The following is a 15,935-nucleotide window of genomic DNA, read 5'->3' on the forward strand; positions in this document are numbered from 1 at the left end:
ATACATTAATCGGACAATTTATGTCCTCAAATTAATGTTCAGTGCCAGAGCAGGGAAGATCATTTATGTAATGTGAAAAATATAGGTTTGCATTTTGATGTAGCGCTACACAACTGTAATTAATTTTTACACTTATAAATTGAAACACATGTGCAGACAGAATACGTAGTCAACTGAACAGTAAATATGGGGTGAGCAAAACAGCAACCACAACCTTTGGCCATGTTTTTACAATAGGCAAGTCAGGTTCACTTATACAGCTCAATTCAGACACAAGGTCATTCAGATTGCTCTACAGGGGCATACAAATATATTTAAAAAATAAGAAAATATTAAAATTGCATTAAAAATGTAGTCACAATTGTGGAGAACGCTTGTTGTCAAAATCACTTCTCCATTATTAAAGTTGCACTCCGTAAGATTGTTATCAAGTTAACTGTCTGTTAAGTTCCTATCTATCAAATAGTGAGTTAAAACAATGGTGATTGAGCATATGATCCACTGATGAAAGCGCCTGCTTTGCCCTGTTATACTATCCAAGGGACTCTACAGTATTAACATCGCTGCAGTGGTGCGTTCATTTACTCAGGACATGGGAGCTTCAGACTCAGTAGTACTGAGTTCAGACCTGTTTGTATTCCAGTACATCTGTTAGTTTTTAAATGTAGTTATCTTTTATATACAGTCTATGGTTTGTATAAAACATAGTCCTAGGTCCTTCAACATTTTCAAAATTGATGAGGTCTTTCTGCACACTGTGTGTGCTGCCGTGTCTTAAGTTCCCAATTTTCCATGCGCAATTGAACGCAGCATGCATGCCTGGACAAGTGTTGTCACTACCAGTGCCAACTGCTGTAGAGATACAGAGGTTGCGTTCCGAATCGCATACTTTCTACTATATAGCATGTAGAAAAAAGATTTAGGTTGTCCCGATTCTTGTGGCCAGATTTAGGATGGTTAGAAGTACCCGGATGTCCTACTTCATGCGGCCAAGATTGTTAGTGTTGAAAACTGCATCCTATTTGGTCGATTCTGACCCACAATCCAGTGCACACGGGAAGTGACGTCACATCGACGAAGCCTCCATATGAAAATAAACGGGGATGCGACGGATATAAAATCAAGAGGCAAGATCAAGGCGCAATGTTATGATGAAATAAGAGAGTAAAGTATGTCCCAATAGTATACCTACTGCATAGTGGCGTCATTAGGTCTATTTAGGGGGGCTTCAGCCCCCCTAAAATATTCTTAAGCCCCCCTAAATAATTTTATGTTTATTTAATAAAAAATAAAAAAATCAATATAATGTGTCCAGACTATGAGTTTAAATAAACAAACCAGCTATTATTAACTTAAATGTGATCATGAATCTTAGTTTCCCTTCACTTCATAGTGGAAGCAGTAGAGAGTCAGAGTCAGAGTGCGTCGTTATCCAGTCCATTCCACTTGTTCATATAGAGCACGCCTACACTGAAATCCAGTCCACGTTTTCCCTGCAACCTAGGTTGCACTCGGTACCTGGGTACCTGCAGTGTGTGTACCGGGAGCAGAGCTGTGGATTTTTTTCTTTTGTTGTTGTTGTTAATGCTGCCAGGGGGGCCCCCAACAAAAAAAAAAATATATATATATATATATATATTTTTTTTTTAGTTTGTGTGTTTGATATTAACATCATATTATGCAAATGTAAGTTATCGTACAAAATAAGGGATAAAATGTTTTGGTCTAGATATTTAATAGGCTAAAAATGTTCATCAGTTCATCTGGGAGGTAATCCGAAATTATCTGATCATGTCACGTTCACATCCATGCACAGTGTGTATTGAGTTTATTTAAAAACAATTGGAAATGGGGCTGCACTCAGTTGCCCATGCACTGTGTATAGTCTATAGCCTTCAGCCTCATCTGTGGAAAAAAAGATAGCTGGACAAGAGTTCTTATGCTTCGTTCCTCTCACTGCATTTAAATGCATTCATTATATTACAGAGAAATATGTTCCGTAAAAGAAAAAGAGCTCCAAGCCCATCCCAGAGGACCCTGCATAATATTTTATTTTATATTAATATTTTATGGAAAATCCATCAAATCCCTTCAATAGCTTCTAATTCATCTGACCCAGTGTCTCCAAATGATTTGTTCACACAAAATTCCTCAGATTTAGCCTCTTAATTTTCCTCTCAAAGTGCACCAGATTCATGCATTTCACTCTAAAAAAATCTCCCGGGGGGGCAAACCCCCGGACCCCCCTAGGAGGGTAAGGATTTCAGCTGGCTATTATTTTCGCACAGCTGCACAGTGGAGGCACTAGCAGAAAACACTGGGTGTGTGAATGATAATAAAGATCTATAGTTTCAGCAGCGCTACAATTGGAGAGGGGCCCCCTAATCATGTTTCGCTTAGGGCCCCCTGAAGGCTTGGGCCGGCTCTGGTGAAATTAAACGTTCGCTCACATTCTGTGCATCTCCTTGGGGCTAAGCCCCCCCTGTCCTTAAAACCTAGTGACGCCCCTGCTACTGCATCCTAACTAGATTATTTTTATCGTCGGATGTAGTATGTAGAATAGGAAAAAGAGAGAGTATGTGATTCGGAACGCAACCAGACTTTTTCTGTCTGCACTTCTCATAACTTCTGGGTCACAGTGTTGGATCAGAACACAGAGAAAGCATTCTGCAGGTAAGAACTGATAATATACTGACTTCATACAGTCAATAATGTTCAGTTTAGAAAGAAACTCTGGTCCAGAAGCGCCTGCAACTACATTTACGGCCACTAGAAAAGCCGGATTACAGCTTTAACATCATTTGACAGGAGAGGCCAATCGCCTTACCTTTTCTTCTGCTTAATGTTCACAATTGTGCCTTTATATTGCTACTTACTTATATTGCGGCTCCTTTCTAGTCCATATAGGGTTTTTACTAGCCTGGAAATCCAGACCTGCTGCTGGCAAATTAAATTTGCTGCGCCTGTCGGTCTGGACACTCTCCTTTGAAGCTCATTAAATATGTCAGAAAATTTTGAGCTACATTTCAATTGGTTATATCTGATATGGGCGGGCCAGAGCCCTATATATGGTGCTCTGGGGCGGACGGATGACAAAAGTGCTGTGCATGCGCCATCGAAGCCGTGATAGTAAACAACAGAGATGGCTGTGGATATGTTGTGTGAATTTGAGATGGCTTTGGCCTCGACACTTTACGATTTTGGAAGACAGCACTCAAATCTTTCATTAGCAAGTAAGAGGAATGTTCTATTTTGCTGACCAACCACGGCAAAAGTTTAATTTAACAGTTAATCCCCTGTTCGCTAAACGAACAGGGCTTAATACGTCACATTGTTCATTGCTCTGATTGGTTGTAGTGCTATCCAATTGCATGCAGTGGTATTTGAAATGCACGAGTAGGAGCCGCCCCTTGAGTTGGATAGGTCTATTGATCGTGGCCAGACCCTCTATCGTTCTCGATATAGTTCTGGATTTTCAGGCAACATTTTTACATGAACTTGTGCCTCTTTTTGTTTCTGTCAAAAAAAATCCATACTCGGAGACCCAATATTTTGTCCGAAAATTTTGATTCTTCTCGGCCCAGGCGGTGTTTCTAGTCTACTTCCTGGTCACGTAAGGTGCTGTGGCTTCTTAGCCAATCAGAAAGTACTTCCTAGGTGTTCTTGACCAATCAGAGTGGGTTTTTGCTGTCTTCCTCCCCCGAAACGTCATCGAGTTAATGAGGAGATATTCCCATTCTAATTCCTCTTTTCATCTGTCGAGTCGCTTCAGGGAAATGGAATAATGTCTGAAAATTCTAATTTAGACGATTGCAGTCCCCTCTGCTGTGTTTCTTTTTGGTCTTCATGGTCCCATGACTATTATTTACATTCAACTGACATCACTGCAGCATATATATTCTAAAAGCCCAGGTTGTCCTGAAGAATAAGATGTTCTTGATTGTGCATCACAGGGCACATGTTTTACAAGGTTTATTAGACAATATATCCAGACGGACCAGACATGGCTGCAGGCCCCAGAGGGAGAAGATGAAAAAAAACTAGCTCATTAAATCCTCTGCAAATAAAACAGGTTGCACATGAGAACAGTGAATCGCTTTTATTACTTTTGGTTAAAACAGCTAACACGTAAGAGCCCCGTTCGCCTTCATTCTGTGCGTCCTGAGTAGGCAAACTACTGTGTGAGACGCCAGCAGAAATAGTCACAGTGTCCTGAAACGACCCAGACGCGAGAACTTGCCCTTTAGCATGACAGGTATTGTGTGACTGTTTCTTGTCAATGGCAAAAATCAGCCCTTAACTCATCCTTCGTTCCTGGATGGGCGATATGTCTGGATTATTTTTGTTTCGGTCAATCCAAACATTACACGAGCAGAAAGAAGCCTGTTCTCTCTCCGTCTTCTTCACCACACTAACTTTAGCACAACAGTGTTTTATTCTACAGCTGCTTTTCAAACTTATCAAATATACAGGTGAGGGGGCGCCTTTAGCTCAGTTGGTAAGGCGTCACCCCCATGGGCCTCAGCCAGCAGCGGACCCGGGTTCGATTCCAGCCCGCGGTCGTGCTCTGCATGTCACTCCCCTCTCTGCCCCATTTCAACTCTGTCTCTACACTATCTATAAAGCATAAAAATGCCAAAAATATCTTTAAAAAATAAATATATACAGGTGAAACTCGAAAAATTTGAATATCATGCAAAAGTTCATTTATTTCAGTAATTCAACTTTAAAGGCGAATATAATATATTATACAGACTCATTACATGCAAAGTGAGATATGTGAAGCCTTTATTTGTTATAATTGTGATTATTATGGCTTACAGTTTATAAAAACCCCAAATTCAAAATCTCAGAAAATTAGAATATTACATAAAATCAATAAAAAAAGGTTTTTAAATACAGAAATGTCGGCCCTCTAGAAAGTATAATCATGCATTATGTACTAAGTACTTGGTTTGGGCCCCTTTTGCATGAATTCTTGCCTCAATGTGGCGTGGCATGGATGCTATCAGCCTCTGGCACTGCTGAGGTGTTATGGAAGCCCAGGTTGCTTTGATAGTGGCCTTCAGCTCGTCTGTATTGTTGGATCTGGTGTGTATCATCTTCCTCTTGACCATAATCCATAGATTCTCTATGGAGTTCAGGTCAGGAGAGTTGTCTGGCCAATCAAGCACAGTAATACTATGGTCAGTCAAGCAGTTACTAGTGGTTTCTGGCACTGTGTGCAGGTGTCCAGTCTTGCTGGAAATGGAAATTGTCATCTCCATAAAGCTTGTCAACAGACAGAAGCATGAAGTGCTCTAAAATCTTCTGGTAGACGGCTGTGGTGACTTTGGACTTGATAACACAGAGGACCAACAGCAGCAGATGACATGATGCCTCAAATCATCACTGATCCTGATGAAATGTTGCATTTCATTTGGAAATCAAGGTCCCACAGTCTAGAGGAAGAGTGGAGGGGACCAAAATCCAAGGGGCTTGAAGACCACTGTCAAGTTTCAACAGTCAGTGATGATTTGAGGCATCAGGTCATCTGCTGGTGTTGGTCCACAGTGGTATCAAGTCCAAAGTCACCACAGCCGTCTACCAGGAGATTTTAGAGCACTTCATGCTTCTGTCTGTTGACAAGCTTTATGGAGATGCTTATTTCCTTTTTCCAGCAAGACTTGGCACCTGCCCACAGTGCCAAAACCACTAGTAACTGGTTGACTGACCATGGTATTACTGTGCTTGATTGGCCAGACAACTCTCCTGACCTGAACCCAATAGAGAAACTATGGACTATTGTCAAGAGGAAGATGATACACACCAGACCCAACAATACAGACGAGCTGAAGGCCACTATCAAAGCAACCTGGGCTTCCATTTTATGTAATATTCTAATTTTCTGAGATTTTGAATTTGGGGTTTTCTTAAGCTGTAAGCCATAATAATCACAATTATAACAAAAAAAGGCTTGAAATATCTCACTTTGAATGTAATGAGTCTATATAATATATTAGTTTCACCTTTTAAGTTGAATTACTGAAATAAATGAACTTTTGCACGATATTCTAATTTTTCGAGTTTCAAATACACATGTAAATGCAATAACAACAACAAAGTTATTGTTAGGCTTTGTAAATCAGTGTGTGTGCTAAATGGAGCTATATCTACTCCTCACAATATTTTGCAAACTTCGGAAAAAAACTCCTTATTGAAACACCACCTGGATTTTACTAAGCAAATAGGCAAGAAAACTGCAGTGATTAATATGTTTCAGTTGGGAACAAGTTGTTTAACCCTTTGTCTCGGCTGTTCTTCGTTCAGCCGTGGGTACAGAAGGCGAGGTAGCTCGACTCGCTTCCAAACAATTCAAAGCACTCGCGATTTCAAAAAAAGATTGTATTTATTTTACAGCTCAGAACAGAACAAAACTTTCTTCTAAATGAAGGAAAATATACTGGCAAACGAATAAATCATTGAAGGCAACGAGTGAACTAAAATAAGCGGTCGAAATACTTTTTTAACCCACCGCCTCTTTCCCTTGACACTTAGTTTTTCATCAAAACACTACACACACCTGGCCTAAGTACCTGAGTGGTGCGGAAAGCCCGCCCACAGACCTCTACAGGTATCAGAAAACAAAGCAGCCCAGGCATAAACAGTATTAATAATAAGCTAAATAAACTATTCAAAATGTAGCTTCATTTCACAATTTCTATTTCCATTAACAATAAACAAGTCAGACATTTTTGTGAACAGAAAATCAATAGCCTCATTAAAACGGCTGTGAAACCCTTACTGATGCAGTGAATAGCTTCTTATTTTGTAAACAACCATGTCAGAAGACATATGCTGTGGTTTTGGAAAAGATGGAACATAAGGGATATGGACTTTGCAGATGTGTATCCCTAAGAAAACCACTTATCAGTGGGGCTTATCAGGATAAAATGCTTCAATATGCCAGGGAGCATACAGATAGGATTCTGGAGCAATGGAAACAGGTTGTGTGGTCTGATGAGACCAGATTGACCCTGTTCCAGAGTGATGGGTGCATCAGGGTAAGAAGAGAGGTGGATGAAGTGATGCTCCCATCATGCCTAGTGCCTACTGTACAAGCCTGTGTGGCAGTGTACAGTAGGATCTGGGGTTGCTTCAGTTGGTCAGGTCTAGGTTCTAAGAAACCTTATGTGCCAATAAAGCGTATCAGAATTTGCTACGATGAATATGTGTCTTAATCAAAGCTAACGATGGTCCAACAATATATTTGGGTGTGTGACTTTTTTGGGGCCGGGCAGTGTAACGGCCTCCACACACATCCTGCGTCTACCTCTGGAGAGCGCCGCCTTACCTTACTGCTGCATCTCTCAGACTTTTCTCGGACACACATGGAACGTCTCAGCAGCCGCTGCTGCTGCAGCGCTGCTTCTAAAAGCCCTATCTTTCTACATAGAGATTTCATAGATAATTCCCATTTAAAATGAAGTTATTTCGTGTCATTTATGATGCATATGATTTATATTGAGTCTAATATTGAGTCTGGACAGTAACCTTTGAAAGAGACACACCAGGAAATGGTGAAAACTACAGCGAAAGCTGCCGGTATGAAGTCAATATGAATCTCAGCAGAGTATTTCTCTATCAGTTAAAGCAGAGAGACCCGAGAGAGACGCACGGCTCTCAGAAAAAAATAGGCGAGCCTCCTGAGGTAAAGTGGAGCGTCGCTGCAGACTCGCCTCTGACGTGCATCAGCAGTGTGTCTGAGGTTGGATGTGTGGCCGCTCTAGGTTGATTACACGGTCAGTGACAAAAAGGCAGAAGCAGACGCGCAGTAGAGGTAGGATGTGTGTGGAGGCCGTAAGGCAAACGTACTAAATGGACAAAGCGTGTTATTAGACACGTGATCTACAGTGCGCACCACCAATAGATAAACTTGCACGTTTTTTGGGGGGTGATGAAATCGTTTGCACATGTTTTTATACCTGCAAGGTTTAGTAGGTAAGGCCACTAGTGTGCTAAAAGTATATGCTTCGGGGGTGTTTTCTCATCTTCCAGACATAATGCAAATTGCTCCAATAATAGAAGTGAATAGCCTTTTGCTATTACTAACACTAACCAAAGAATATGAATCATGTTTAAGCCAGCTCTTTGAATTGTGACTTAAAGATGATAAATAGATGCATCTTTGCAGCTGAGAGCCAGACTGCAAGAGCTGCAGTGGTTCTAACTAATGACTTGTCCTCTTGAGAATCATTTCCTAACCGCAGTGTTTTGCAGAAGTTAACACGGGGATCTGAAGGTTGGAAAATGTAATGTAATGTAATTTTATTTAAACAGGGACAATGTACAAAATACACATTAACCTTGTTTAGAGCAAGAAGAGATGCATTGTACACGTATGTGTATTTATTATACTATCTATGATTGTACCAGGTTTTAGCAAACTGCTATTTTCCACCTGTAGTCCCTGGGCAGGTAAGAACAATAAAAAGTACTAAACTAAACAAGACACGATGATATCTAGACACGGGATTAAACACTAAAAGGATAACAAGATACAATAAAAATACACAGGATAAAAAGTTTACAAAAGCACTACACTTACATATTTTATAAAAAAAATATACCCCTAAACTACTAGCGCTAAAAAATTCTATAAGTGTGTGCGGGTCTGTTGCGTGAGCAGCCAAACCTTTGTCAGATGGGAGAAAGCTTAGAAATCATTGCACATGAAAAATGTTCAACCTTAAAATAACTGCCAACTCTGATCCTACAGTGAGCTCTATAAGGACCTGAATGTAAGCAGGTTAGACAGGCAGCACACAGGCAAATGAAATGCACAAAGCAGAGATTATAAGAGCGCGCTCATCACTTTAAAAGTGTCATACTGTCGTGTCAATGAGTCTTCATAATTAAAACTCCATTTGAAACTGTTGTTAATCCTCATAGGCTAATTATGCTCTTTTAAAACATATACAATCCTCATTAAAGTTTAATGGCGTGATATGTACCGACACATTTGTATGTCTAATGATGCTGGAATAACTTATTTCAGCTTGTATATTGAAATAGAATGCGGGTAGCTGTATGGGTAGCTGGCTACTGGGCAGTACTATGAGCAGTATACACCATACACCAAGAACCAAACACTTGAGGAGATTCAAAATCAATGCATGTCAACAGCTTGCAACCATAAATACTACTCATAAAACATTATACAATTATAAATCATACACATTTTATGAGTGACACAACAGATTGGCTGATTATGCTCTGTAGCTCTGTTGTTGTACTGTAACAGCAGGCAATTTATATTAATATATTTAGTTTATAAAGTGCAAACCCCTTCATTAATCTGTGTGCTAATAGAACTGTGATTGACTGACTCAACTTGATGAAATGTTTCACACACTAAATCATTCCGCAAATGTCACCATGCACACTGCACAGCGCTAGTTGATGACACATATGAAAAAAACCTCTTAAGGTTTTCACTGAATACCACCACTGAGGCTGATAAATAAAATATGACAAAAAATGACATAGTTTTAATTTCTAAAAATGTTTGATTCCTTCTCTTTCTTTTTTCTTCTCTTAATGTATTCTCTTCATGGGGAGAGACCTGAGGGGTTAATCAGGCCTGGCATACTCTGAAGGCCACACAACCAGCTGACATCAAGCCTTTGAAGAAGCACTTTGTGAGGATTTTCCTGGAGAAATAGACCCTGTTTCTGGCAGACTGTGATAATAATAACATATGCCAGGCTGCTGTCCAGAGGGGTGTACTACGAGGCAAACTCAACAGAGCCTGGCTCTCTTTTCTTGATCTGGTTCAACATAACACATACCCTCGCTCAGAGCTGACCGGTATCACGAAGGAGGTTATCAACCTCCTATGTTGAACGAGTGTTTCAGCTTCAGGCTCTGTGTGCGTCCCCATGAAAGGGAGCGTTGAATGCGTAATTTGACTCCGCTTCCGGACAGAATGGACTGATCCGCTAACTTTACACTAACTGACTGATTGCGAGCAGCTGACATAAAAAAAAAGAAGTGTGCCGCTTACTTCACTCTTTCAAGAGGAAAGAGGAAAGAAAGACGAGAAGGCCTCTTATGACACTGCCTGGTCCTTCGTCATAGGTCCATGCTTATGAGACCCAACATATTGTCACAATATTTATTTATTAATATACATTATTTTATAGCTGCTCCACCTCCAGAGCAGACAGTCCACGTTAAGGTCAGGTTTCATTTCCCCTTCAGGTCACCTGTTAGATGAGCTCACAGAGCCAGTGAGACAGCTGTATGGATAGGAGCATTGATGATCACTACTAGAAGCAAATCTATAAAATAAAGATCCCTCTCTCTCTGTCTCTTTAGCTGTCTTCACGTCAATGCACTGCTGGTGATTAGACCGGCGTCTGCTTGCGGTGATAAAATGGGCAATCTCATATTATTAGCGGGTTTGCCCGACTTTTGGTGTGAAATGGTTATTATTCTCTCTCTCCATCCCCTGTTCACCCTGGACCGGTGGGACCGCAGCTTTACCACCACTTTGGTGTTTGATAAGATACACTATAGCAGTGGTTCTCAATTATTTTCTGTCATGTCCCCCCTAGGGGACGCAAATGTTTTTGCGCCCCCCCTAAATTGAAATACTGTTGAGAACCTGCTAATATTTATTTATTTATCTGTACAAAACCACTGTATGAGTTTCTGGCATGAGCATTCTGCATACAATCACCTTATTATCAAATTAGATGTTAGATTATAAAATTAGCTGAGATAACTTCTGCAGCAACTTAAAAAAAATACGAAGTTCAGTTTATTAGCTCAATTTGTAACATTTAAATATTTGATTAACTGAGGTTTGCATTTCATTCAAAACATTTTTAAACTGTAAACATAGTTAAGGTGGTCTTTTTTATTATTATAGGCCAATATGCCTTCAGTGATGCGATAACCTATAATTCATTAATATTATTATTAGTCTACTTGCTTGATTTCTTTTTAAATAGCCTACAGAGACACTTGGAGACACGTGGATGTTTATTTACTGCAAATCGCGGCCTTTCGCGCGGTTATGACCATACACAAGCACACATTGCGCTCACTAGCAAAAAAATAAAAATAAAATTTGGTCAGTTGAAAATCAAGTCCAGGGGGGCGTGCCCCACCATTTGAGAACCACTGCACTATAGCCTACAGTCGGATAATTTTTTATCAGTTTGATATTTAATACAGTCATCGCTGTGTCCCTGTGATATGAAATACAGTCAGATTTATGAGTTTAATGACACAAGTGAAAGTCCCTGCGATCGCTGTGGCATCGCCAGACCCCCACATTTCCTTCTGTTAAAGCACCATGCGTAAAACGGACACGAGTGACATTCCTGTTGCGCATGGAACTGCCACAAGTCATTCATGAAGAAAATAATTGCTGGAAACAATCTTAATCTCCTCCGCTGTTTCTATATTTTTCTATATCTTTTTTTAAATCAGTATATGGTAGTATGTTGGACCATGGTTAACACTAGAACCTCCGAACTGTGTTCCACACACCACGGCTCGTCCGGCTCAGCTGACAGCTGAGATCTGCCAGCTGAGCCGGGCAGAGTGTGTCGGATCCTCCGCCTCAAAACATGTAAACAAAACGTGTGAAAAAATTAATGAATAATCAATTAGAGCTTACCTTAAAATAAGTGTGCCATGTTACTGTTTATTGTATTTAGGATTTTGGCTCATTTCGACGCTGTTTGGGCCGTCTGTTTTTATTGATATAGGCTATTGCCGATATTATATCTACTTTCAGTTTCATTACTGACCCACCACAAAACGTGATTAGTGTTCATAAATATACTTAGATTATAAAAAAGAGGTCCAAAACACAGATGATGATTAAACAAACTAATGTATGACTTTATATTACACTAGAAATGCACGGGTAGATTTGATTAGGCAGCATACAGATGCAGCTGCGCAAGAAAGCAATCGATATAAGCAGTGTATGAACGACGTAAGGAGTGTTCCTCCTAAGAGACCGTTCGGGAACCACAACTATAGAGGTTAACAACTTTGGTAAGTCATAACGTACTGTAGGAGTCTTTGTAGCTGTCACTACTTCAGCCACAATTTAGTTTTTTGTCACTTGTCTGTTCCCATATTAACTCTCTTGTCATTTCAGACCCGGCCACTCCCCCCTGCTCTACACTCCCTGCTGATTACTTCCACCTGGCCTAACCACACTCACCTGCTCCCCATCAGCTATTAGCCCCACAGTATATACCGGTTCATTCCCTCAGTTCCCTGCCAGATTGTCTTTGTGTTACATTGCTCTCCAGCCAATTCTGAATTCCTGCCTGTTTACCTGCCTGCCTATTCGTGTTTTGACCCATCCTTTTTGGATCCTGGATTATCCCTTTGCCTGCCCCTCTTGGACTTGTTGCCTCGCTACCTGGTTTGATTCCTCATTAAACTTTGTTGCAATACCTGAACTGTTTGTTGTCGTGCTCTTGGGTTCTGGCCTGCCATTTTGGTACAACCCTGACAGTACAATCTGGCCAAAAGATGAACCCAGCCGACACAAAGGCTCTTAAGGAAGAAGTGGCAGCACAAGGTGCCGCCCTACACCAGCATTCGAGACAGTTCACCGCTATGGAAGTGGCTTTCCAGGAAGCTTCGGAACGCCACAATCAGCATTTTGAGGTTCTGAGCGGCCAGCTCCAGCAGCTCACGCTGGACAGCCAGACCCCAGCGGTTCAACCACCCACCAGCCCTCCTGTCCCTGCTGTCTCCCGGCCAGAGCCCCGCTTAAGTGCTCTAGAGCGCTTTTCTGGAGCTCCAGATACCTGTCGCTCCTTTCTGACTCTGTGCTCATTGACTTTTGAACTACAACCTCTCACATATCCCACGGAGAGGTCGAGAGTGGCTTTCATGATCACCCAGCTTACTGGGCGGGCCCGGAACTGGGGTGCCGCCGAGTGGGAGAAGCAGTCGGCTCTCTGTTCTTCTGTGGCTGCCTTCTCTGAGGGTCTTCGGAAGGTGTTTGATCATGCTACCCCTGGTCGAGAGGCTGCTCGGGGTCTGTTTAACCTGGCTCAGGGGAGCCGGAGAGTGACTGATTATTCCATCGAGTTCCGGACTATCGCTGCAGAGAGTGACTGGAACTCTTCCTCCCTGGCTGACGCCTTTTACAACGGACTTTCTGATGCCATCAAGGACGAGCTGGCGGCCCGGGATCCTCCAGGGGATTTGGACGTTCTCATCGCCACCGCTATCCGCATCGATGGACGTATCCAGGAGAGGAGACGAGAGAAGGTACTGACCAGCACTTCCCGTAGCCTTCCACGTCTTCCAGTTTCACCTTCCTCTTCAACGGGTTTTCCTACCGCTGCTGCGTCTAGTGACCCAGTTGAACCCATGCAGCTGGGCAGGACCAGGCTGTCAGCTGCTGAACGACAACGGCGCCAAAGGGAGAACTGTTGCATGTACTGTGGAGAGGGAGGCCATTACGTGTCATCCTGTCCAGTAAAAGACAGGGCTCACCAGGAATCCAGAGGGCGCTGGTGAGCCGCATCAAGAACTTTGAAGGTCCCTCTCGAGCACTACTTCATGCCCAGCTCAACTTTAATGGTCTGTCCCATACCGTCGCTGTCCTCATTGACTCGGGAGCTGACACCAACCTTCTGGATCGGGGCCTTGCCATGCAGCTGGGTATTAACCAGGAACCCTTGGCCGAGCCTATTGAGGCTACTGCTCTCGATGGGCGCCTCCTCTGCACGGTAACCCATCGCACAGTTCCTATTCATCTGGGCATATCAGGTAACCACACTGAATCACTAACCTTTCACCTGATTAATGCACCTCAGCAGCCAGTTGTCTTGGGGTATCCTTGGTTAATTAAACATAATCCACACATTGACTGGAGAACCGGTTCCATTCTACAATGGAGTGATCAATGTCTTGCGGTCTGTCTGAAATCTGCCTTGTTACCTGCCTGCAGCACCCCTTCTTCTAATGAATTCCCAGATCTCTCAGGTGTCCCGTCGGAGTACTACGACTTAAAGGAGGTGTTTAACAAGGTACGGGCCACCTCTCTTCCCCCACACCGCCCGTATGATTGTGCCATTGACCTCCTCCCTGGCTCATCCCCACCCAGGGGGAGGCTCTACTCTCTGTCAGCCCCGGAAACCAGGACCATGGACGAATACATAAACAACTCACTGGCAGCAGGCCTCATCCGTCCCTCTTCATCACCTGCTGGAGCAGGGTTTTTCTTCGTGGGTAAGAAGGACAAATCCCTCCGGCCCTGCATCGATTACCGCGGTCTGAATGATGTCACCATTAAGAACAGGTACCCCCTCCCACTCATCTCTTCTGCATTTGAACTTTTGCAAGGGGCCTCTGTGTTTACCAAGCTTGATCTCAGGAATGCCTATCACCTAGTTCGCATTCGGGAGGGGGATGAGTGGAAGACGGCGTTCAATACCCCTAGGGGCCACTACGAGTACCTGGTAATGCCTTTCGGACTCACAAATGCTCCTGCAGTATTCCAAGCCTTAGTGAATGATGTGCTTCGGGATTTTCTCAATGTATTTGTGTTTGTTTATCTTGATGACATCCTCATCTTCTCCAAGTCCGAACAGGACCATGTGCAGCATGTCCGCAGGGTTCTCCAGAGACTCCTAGAGAACCAGCTGTTCGTGAAGGTCGAGAAGTCCGAGTTCCATGCCACTGAGGTGTCGTTCCTGGGATACATAATTTCAGTCGGAAGTATTCACATGGATCCCACCAAGATTAAAGCGGTGGTGGATTGGCCGGTCCCCACCACTCGTAAGAAGCTTCAACAATTTCTGGGGTTTGCCAATTTCTATCGTAGGTTTATCCGCAACTATAGTTCTGTAGCAGCTCCCCTGACAGCCCTCACCTCCCAAAAGGTAGCCTTCCAATGGTCCCCTGCTGCAGGAAGGGTGTTCAGTGAGTTAAGGTCACGGTTCTCTTCTGCTCCCATCCTCATCCTACCAGATCCAGAACGCCAGTTTGTCGTTGAGGTGGATGCGTCAGACTCCGGGGTGGGGGCAGTCCTGTCTCAGCGGTCAGGTAAAGACCAAAAGTTACATCCATGTGCCTTTTTCTCCCGCAAATTGTCCCCAGCGGAGAGAAATTATGACGTTGGAAACCGGGAGCTATTGGCGGTTAAGATGGCTCTCGAGGAGTGGAGGCACTGGTTGGAGGGGGCGAAGAATCCGTTTGTGGTGTGGACGGACCACAAAAACCTGGAGTACATCCGGTCAGCCAAACGGTTGAACTCCCGTCAAGCCAGGTGGGCGTTGTTCTTTAATCGTTTTGATTTTACTCTTATCGCCCAGGTTCTAGGAACGTCAAACCAGATGCCCTGTCCCGTCAGTTCCAATCCGAACATGTTCCCACACATCCTGAGAGCATCCTCCCCACTAAGATGGTCATCGGCGCAGTTACCTGGGACATTGTGGACAAGGTAAAACGGGCCCAGGCCGACCACCCGGCCCCCAGTGCTTGCCCTGATAATCGTCTGTATGTGCCTGTGAATCTCCGCTCTCAGGTCCTCCAGTGGGGACATTCTTCTCGCCTTGCCTGTCATCCAGGGGTTAGGCGCACTCTAGCCCTGCTGAAGCAACGGTTCTGGTGGGCTACCATGGAAGAGGACGCCAAGGAGTTCATCGCTGCTTGCTGTGTTTGCTCCCAGCACAAGATCGCTCGCCATGCCCCTGCGGGTCTTCTTCAGCCACTGCCTGTTCCTCATCGTCCGTGGTCCCACATCTCGATCGACTTCGTCACCGGACTGCCTCCCTCCGAGGGTAACACCACTATTCTTACTATTGTGGACAGATTTTCTAAATCTGCTCAGTTTGTTCCGTTGCCCAAGTTACCATCTGCCAAGGAAACAGCTGAAATTATGTTGCATCATGTTTTCCGTC

The sequence above is a fragment of the Ammodytes marinus genome (genome assembly GCF_949987685.1).
Source record: "Ammodytes marinus genome assembly, chromosome: 13".
Lineage (NCBI taxonomy): Eukaryota > Metazoa > Chordata > Actinopteri > Uranoscopiformes > Ammodytidae > Ammodytes > Ammodytes marinus.